General features: G+C 51.5%; 1 protein-coding gene across 1 annotated transcript in view; it reads right to left on the reverse strand.

Annotated features, from left to right (window-relative positions):
* The window catches only part of GARRE1 (granule associated Rac and RHOG effector 1), a 60,174-nt gene extending 57,265 nt beyond the window's left edge, over positions 1-2,909 (reverse strand). Inside the window, exon 1 of the mRNA XM_054078283.1 lies at positions 2,834-2,909. The gene's annotated coding sequence lies outside the window, so the exon portion shown is untranslated. The remainder of the gene's footprint in view (positions 1-2,833) is intronic.
* Positions 2,910-6,000: the final 3,091 nt, after the last annotated feature.

Below are 6,000 nucleotides of genomic sequence, written 5' to 3' on the forward strand. Positions count from 1 at the left end.
AGTGATAGCTATTTTGAGCAGCACCCATTAATCACTATCATTAGCAGGATTTCTGGTGTACCAGCATTCATTGTACCAAGAACAAGCCTTTTCCTATTACAGTACTACTATATAAACAAAAGCTGCAGCACAATTTCTCTTGACACAATCCTGTTTTGAGGAAAAAGAGACAGCACTAAAAACTACCGTCGATTCAGGGTATGAAGGGAAGCATACAGGACAGAAAAATACAGTTTTGCTGCAAAGAAAAATTGGCTGCCATTTGTATGCTGGGGAAGAAAAGGAGTTGAAAAGTATTTAATAAATAGCAAGAAGAAGTAGGGAGGAAAGCTTGAAGGTTGGAGGCAGCATGAAAAAAAACCCACCAAAAAATAAGATTCAAGTGATCAAATACAAGTTGGTATCTAAAAATCTGAAGAAACCTAGACTTCTCTTTTAAAGATCTGTAGCAGATATTTTCATATTGCTATGTATGAAGGATTATTTAACTGTTAATGAAATTTCAGTCTCAGAAGAAAAATTTTTCAGTAGAAAAATACTCCCTGTAAGCATAATTTCTAGTTTCCTAACGCTCCCAAGGAACTCCTGATTCAGAATGCAAAATGCCAGCAGAAGGATTTATGCCTTACACTGACCTAGGAAGCAGTACCACAAGGCCCATCGGAAGCAGTGGCTGTGTGCTGCTTCTCGTCTGGCTCCTCACACCCCAAAGGTTCCACAAAGCACCAGAAACGCTTATGTTGACCTGAACCACACCTTCACAACGGCAGAAAAAATAATTAAGAGAGCCCTTCCTTCTTAGGAGGAAAAGTACAGAACAAAAAAATAAAAGAAGAAAATGAAGCTTCGTGCAAGTTTTGAACTCTGAAAAATAGCAATTCTTTGCAGAAGAGTCCATCTCATTTTCTGTATAAGTGTTGCCTAGTAGAAGATGCCAGCCAAGTGCCAAGTCACATTGATACCCATGGTACACAAACAGCACATGTGCACATTCCGAGATCAACCGACACTCCTGATCCCATGAGCTGCATAGCAAAATCTTCCTGTGTCTGAGAGCTACACAACAGACACCACACACTTCAGAGAGGGGAAGGAAGGGGACACTACTGAGGGAGTACATCCACAGAGCACAGCAGTTCCTTCAGAGCCCCTCTGCAAGACGGCACCAGACTGAGAAAACGGAAACATCAAGAAAAATCCACAGCAACCTCTTCCCCAACCTCTAGATTTACGATTATCCAACAACCACATTGGCTGTTATGAGATGCAGTGCCATTTTGGGAACCGAGCCTCAGCCTTCTGCCGTCTGCGTGTGCCTCTGTAGCCACAAGCTGACCGACTCGGAAAAGCCAAGCTGTTTATTGTGGCTACACACGACTGACGTTCACCGCTTCTCAAGCCACCTCGACATCTGTCTCTCTATAAAACCAGTAATGACGATAACAACGGCCGATTTATACCTGTAACTATGCTTATAATCTCTCATAAAACAAACAAATAAGATCTTTTGACTTCTTTCAGATGTCCAAGCCAACATCCGCCTGGTGTACACATACCTGCACCATTTCCTCACCAGCCAAACGATAAAAATCGCTCAAGCAAGGAGAAGCAGAGGGATATTTGGAAAGTTGGAAGCTACAGCCCAAAATAAGTTATTCAGTGCTGCACGCAGCTACCATATGGGTACAAGGTACCAGCTATAAGGCTGGATAACAGCACTTCCAGGGAGCACCAGGTGAACAATCAGGCCAAGCAGAGAGGAGAGGGCCGAGGGGATGGAAGGAGATCCCCATGAGGAGGCTGCAGCCGGTCACTGTTGAGCAGGAAGGTGAGCAGGAATTCCTGCAGTCCCAGCCCACGGCCCGTGGGAGATGAGAGACACGGAGCCCCCAGCCCCACCACCGCCCCGGCGCCACGGGGGGAGGAAGGGGAGGCAAGAGAAGGGGGGCCCCTAGCCCCGCCACCGACCGGGGTGCCCAGAATCGGGGTCACAAGGGAAAGAAGAGGAAGGAAGGGAAAGGGACGGCGACCCTCAGCCCCACCACCGACCTGGGGGGTCACGGGAGAAGGAGGGGAGAGAAGGAAAGGGCTGCCCGCAGTCGGGGTCTCACGAGATGGAAGGGAAGGGGACGGTGCCTCCCCGCCTCCCCACCGACCCGGGGTGAGCCGGGGTGCTCGGGCTCGCCGTCACGGAGGCTGGAGAAGGGGAGGGGAGGGTGACCCCCAGCCTCGCCACCGCCCCGGGCTGCCCGCACAGGGGGTCGGGGGGAAAGGAGGAGACATAAGGGGAGAGAAGGAGAGGGCTGCCCCACCACCGCCCCGGGGCCACAGGGGGAGGAAGGGGACGGTGACCCCCAGACCCACCACCGGTCCGGGGCGCCCAGACTCGGGGTCACGGCGGCAGGAGGGGAGGGAATGGAAAGGGACGGTGACCCCCCCGCCCCGGCGTGCCCGCACAGGGGTCACAGCAGCGGGAGAAGAGGGGGAGAGAAAGGGAGGGATGGGGAGGGAAGGGGAGGGTGACCACCATCCCCCCGGGGTGCCCGCACAGGGGGTCACGGCGGCGGGAGGGGAGAGAGAAGGAGCCCCCAGCGCGCCAGACGCGGGGTCACGGCGGCGGGAGGGGAGGGCGGCCCGCAGCCCCCGGCCCGGGCTGCCAGACTCGGGGTCACGGCGGTGGGAGAAGGAAGAGGAGGGAACGGCAGGGCGGCCCCCGCCCGGGTGCGCGCGCTCGGGGTCTCGGCGGTGGGAAGGGATGGGGGGAGGGCGGCCCCGGCCTCGCCGCAGGGCGCTGCCCCCCCGGCCGGTGCTCGGCGGGGAAGCGCTCACTCACCTGCCCGCTACGGCCCCAGGCGCGGCCGGCCCCGCTCTGCGCGCTCCGGAAACGGCGGCGGCTCCGCCGGGCGCGGGGAGGGGCCGCGAGGGAGGGAGGGGCCGCCGTGACAGCGGGGACGGGGCGGGGCGGGGGGGCTGTGGGGAGGGAGGGGGTAAAGGGGGAGTATGGGGCAGAGGGACAAAGGGGGGCTGTGGGGAAAGAGGGGGTAAAGGGAGGGGTGTGGGGTAGAGGGACAAAGGGGGGCTGTGGGGAGAGAGGGGGTAAAGGGAGGGTATGGGGCGGGGGGGACAAAGGGGGGCTGTGAGGAGAAGGGGGTAAAGAGCGGGGTATGGGGCAGGGGGGACAAAGGGGGGCTGTGGGGAGAGAGGGGGCAAAGGGAGGGGGCGATGGGGACGAGAGGGCTCTTGGGGGGATGATGGGGCAGGGGGGACAAAGGGGGGGTTATGGGAGGAGTGGAGAGGGATCAAGGGGGAGCAGAGGGCTGTGGGGCAGGAGGCGATGGGGAGGGGATGATGGGGAGGGGGAAAAGAGGAGGAGGGGGCTCTTGGGGGTTAGGGGAGGTGAGAGAGTGATGGGGCAGGGGGAGAGGGAAGGGGCCACAGGGAAAAGGGGGTGAGGGGGAAATGGGGAGGAGGGGGCACCTGGGGGGAGTGAGGGAGTCTGAGGGGGTGAAGAGGAAGAAGGGGCTCGTGGGGGTTTGAGGGGAGGTGAGGGGGTTTCTGGGGCAGGGGGAAAGAGATGGGGAACAGGGGCTAAAGAGGGTGAGGGGGCAGTGGGGAGAGGGGGCAATGGGGACGAGAAGGCTCTTGCGGGGTTGAGAGGAGGTGAGGGGGTGATGGGGCAGGGGGTGAGGGAAGGGGGCGATGGGGATGAGGGGGCTTCTAGGAGAGGGGCCGATAGGGAGGAGGGGGTCCCTGGGGCGGGGATGAGGCGGGCAGCAGGGTTGTCTCACTGAGGAGCTGACAGGGACTGCCCTGTGAGGGGATCAGGGTGAGGGTGGCCAGGCAGGAGAGGAGAAATGGGAAGAATTAGTCTGGGAATATTTCATATGTGCTTAAAATAACATTTTTTTTCGTTGTGGTGTTGTGTGCTAAAGTGCAGCATCCTTCCTCAGAATCACTGTGGTTGTTGGTGATGAAGATCACCAGTGGCACCTGGGATGTCCAATATTCCTCCTCTGATCAGCATCTCTAGCAGAAGCGGCAGAATCCAACACTACTGTTAAATGGGTTTAATTGGGAATTAGGTAAAATGCACAAATATTATCTCGAACAGATCTCCTAGATGTAGTTGCCACGGTGCAATTGTTCACCAACAGGCCTGGCGTGTGAGGGCTTTGCGGTGTGGGTTCAAACTGGGGAGGGGCTTTTTATCAGGGAGTGCAGGGATAGGAAGAGGGGGAACGGTTTTAAGATGAAAGAGGGGAGATTTGGATTAGATCTCAGGAAGAAATGTTTGCTTGTGAGGTCGGTGAGGCCCTGGCACAGGTTGCCCAGAGCAGTAGTTGCCCATCCCTGGAGCTGTTCAAGGCCAGGTTGGATGGGCCTTGGAGCCCCTGATCCAGTGGGAGGTGTCCCTGCCCATGGCAGGAGGATGGGACTGGATGGGCTTTAAGGTCCCTTCCAACCCAAAACATTCTGTGATTCTATGGTCTGTGATTATTTCTCAAGCTTAATGCAGAATTTATACAGAAAAGTTTGCTGTGCATTTTCAAATCCTATTTCCGTAGTAATATTCTTCTGTTAATCTTGTCTTTCTTGTTAGAAAGTGATTATTTGTTATTTACAAGGCTTCTTTAGTTTCCTACATTTGAAATGAAACAAGCATTTAATAGCATACTGAAATGTCTGGCAGAAGTTAGAAAATAAGATAATGTGTTATAGCAGGAGAGTAATTAAAAATTGTTGGAATATATGTAAGCAAAAACTTTATATACAGGCCTAACCATCCCATCACCTGGCTCCAATTCCATCCCCCAAAAGCCCCAGCATCATGCACTTGGATATGATAGTAATACAGTAAAAATAATAGTATTTTGTACCAGTTTCAGTGCTGCTAATCAGAAAACTCTGTGGGAAGAAGTGAAATTGTAAATTTATTGGACACCTTCTAGCCACAAGCTCGAAATAGTCCTCAAGTAGTGTCTGTGGGGAGCTGCCTAGGAGAAATCTGTGCTTTGTTTCCTTCTCTGTAACAGATGGTTGCTGGCAGTCAGGGCTTCTCATCAGTGTGTTCCCTCCAAACTTTTCTTGTTATTGTGTGTCTACCAAGCATGCCTCTTCCTAGTAAATTTAGTCCTCAAATTAAGAGATACCTGGGAAATACTTGGAAAGCGTGCAAGAGAACAGAAGGCTGTCATATTGTTGGCTCCTTCAAGAGACAGGGTTGTTGGAGTATTCTTTGTACTAGAAAAGTCCAATAAAGGCCTGGAGAAGGGACCTCTTTTTTTTTTTTTGCTGCTTCTAAATAAATGATAGATAAAACATTGATTTAAATAAAAAAAAAAGATCAAAAATACTTTGATGGGGTTTCAACAAGTTCTTGTTTGGAGGAAAGTATAGGTATTAAGTGGAAAAACTGCGTAAAGGAAGTCAAAGGAGCTGAAGAGGAAGGGAAAGAGAAAAGAAAATAGTGGGATAGATTTTGCTTCCTCCCAGGCCGGATACTGAAGTTACACCTTTTTAATTAAAATAAAACCCACACAAAATGGCTCCTGTTGTTGTTTGGGGTCTTTTTAAAGAATAAGGAGAGAGAGAGTAACAGAGACAAAGACTTGCCTGATTTATTTACATATTGCTGTTTTTTTACATTACTGTATATGCAACTTTTAACACGTAACTGTCCTAAGGATGAGACATTTAATTTGAAATTCATTACAGGTGAAGTTTATAGATCAAGAGCAACAAGGCACGGAAGACTGGTAAGAATCTCAGCCTGAAAGCTAATGTCTTAACCAGATGGTAGGAAATTAAGACAGAGTGACAAATAAATAGGAAGTTCACACTTCTTAATATGAACAGAGTATGAAAACATTCTATTCAGCAGAATTGTATAGTAAACAATGCAGAATAAAGAGGAAACTCTTAAGGACTAGAAAACATGCAGTGTAGGTATCTATTGTGACACTGTGCATTAAAATTGTTTTCCTGAATGCTTACAACACT

Source organism: Cuculus canorus, chromosome 13 (genome assembly GCF_017976375.1).
Source record: "Cuculus canorus isolate bCucCan1 chromosome 13, bCucCan1.pri, whole genome shotgun sequence".
Lineage (NCBI taxonomy): Eukaryota > Metazoa > Chordata > Aves > Cuculiformes > Cuculidae > Cuculus > Cuculus canorus.